The 1,872-nt window shown below is 49.3% G+C and overlaps 1 pseudogene; it reads left to right on the forward strand.

Annotated features, from left to right (window-relative positions):
* Positions 1 to 404: 404 nt before the first annotated feature.
* Positions 405 to 1,872, forward strand: LOC121834451 (annotated as a pseudogene).

Below are 1,872 nucleotides of genomic sequence, written 5' to 3' on the forward strand. Positions count from 1 at the left end.
TCACTTGTTTGGGGTGCTTGGGAAAAGCAAACTGTGAGAGTCAGGCTCGCTGTGAAAACTGTGAGCGAGATGTTGATTTGGTTTCCTGCCCTTTTTTTCTCGTGATGCCTTTAAAGGAGCAGATTGAGCGCATTCTTGCACAGCAAAACCTCAAGTGGCTTCCACAAAACACCAGAGGGGGCACAATTAGAGTCGTGGCGGGTGGCATTGAGCATGCAAGAATTTCATCTAATTTTTCCAGTCACGATATTTCTCTGTTGTGGAACACTGATGGGATCAGGGTATTCGAAAAGTCTAGTTTCGACATTTGGCCTGTACAATGCAAGATCCTGCAGTTGGACCCTGCAGTGCGTAAGCATAACATGCTGATGCCTGCGCTCTGGTTTGGTTTTTCTAAACCTAATATGACCACCTTTCAGACACCTTTTGCAGAGGAGCTGAAGGAGCTCTCTGCAGAATTTTGCTGTATAAAGCAGGGAGTGGCAGTTAATGTAAGAGTCTTTGCAGCAGCATGCCCTGTGGACGCCGTTGCTCGGTGTGCAGTGCGAAACTGTAAACAGTTCAACGGTTTTCATGGCTGCGGTTGGTGCTACCACCCGGGAGGATCCACTTATGGGTACTTAGATCCAGTTCCAGAGCAGAGAACTGCTCTGAAGCATTCAGGAGAGGCAAAAGAGGGCACTTCTGTAGTGCCTGTTAATGGAGTGAAAGGCCCCTGTGTTGCAATGACCCTTCCTCGGTTTGATGTAGTTGACGGCTTCATTCCGGACTACCAGCATTGTGCTTGCCTTGGCGTCATGCGACAGCTGCTTCGGTTGTGGCTTGAAAGTGAGAATCACGGCTGTCCTTGGTACATTGGAACAAAGGTGTCACAACTAAGGAGCTTGCTGCTAGCCGTCTCTGCTCCGACAGAAGTCACCCGCACCCCGAGGGAGTTCGAGGACAGGGCCTACTGGAAGGCATCAGAGTTGCGAGCCCTCTTGCTCTTCTATGGGTATGTTGTACTGAAGCCTATTTTACCACGCCAGTTTTTTAAGCATTTTACAGTTTTGTCATGCTACTTCAAGAGGAAATCACAGACCGAAACCTCCACGAGGCATGGGCTCTGCTGGAGAAGTTTGTGTTGCAGATGGGTGCGTTGTATGGCACGGCGAACATGTCGTACAACGTTCACCAGCTGCTTCACCTAACTGACTCGGTGGAAGCCTGGGGCCCGCTGTGGGCGACCTCTTGTTTTCCTTTTGAAGGGCGGAACACGATTCTACAGAACTACTACTCTGGCACACAGTGTTTCGCTGAGAAGATTGCTCGTACCTTTGCTTGGTGGTAGCCCCTTTCTCTCTGGTCGGACAGAATCCAGGCACCAGAAGGAAGGGCCTTTTTTTCAGAGGATGGTCCGCCTTCAGACCGTGGGTATAGGACTGGGGTGGCGCTTTCTGGGGAGGTAGTCGTATACCGGCGACAGAGTTTCTTTGGCACCGATATCAGGCTGGAAGTTACATTAGAAGACCACCTGGGATTCCTACCACAACATATTACTTTTTACAACAGGTTCCAGAACAATGGAATTCTCTGTCGGAAACATACAGGATGCCCAAAAGGGTAAACTGTGCCGCTCAGCTGCAGGATGGCTCAGTTGGAATTATTCAAGCACTTGCTGTGTTTGATGGGAGCCCTCCACAGAATATTTTGATGTGCAACCGAAATCCTGGTCACACAAATACCCTCGCTGTTATAAGCTTCCGTCATATTGCGAGCACCTTGGCTAGTATATAAACCCTCCTACTGGTGCGAGAGTCGTAGGAATTTAGGACTTGGGGTTTTACTGTGTAGGCATCTTTTCAGCTTTCTCATCAGAGGCGTCGTAAGAAA

Source organism: Ixodes scapularis, unplaced genomic scaffold, assembly GCF_016920785.2.
Source record: "Ixodes scapularis isolate PalLabHiFi unplaced genomic scaffold, ASM1692078v2 ptg001158l_1___fragment_5__unscaffolded, whole genome shotgun sequence".
Taxonomy (NCBI): Eukaryota; Metazoa; Arthropoda; class Arachnida; order Ixodida; family Ixodidae; genus Ixodes; species Ixodes scapularis.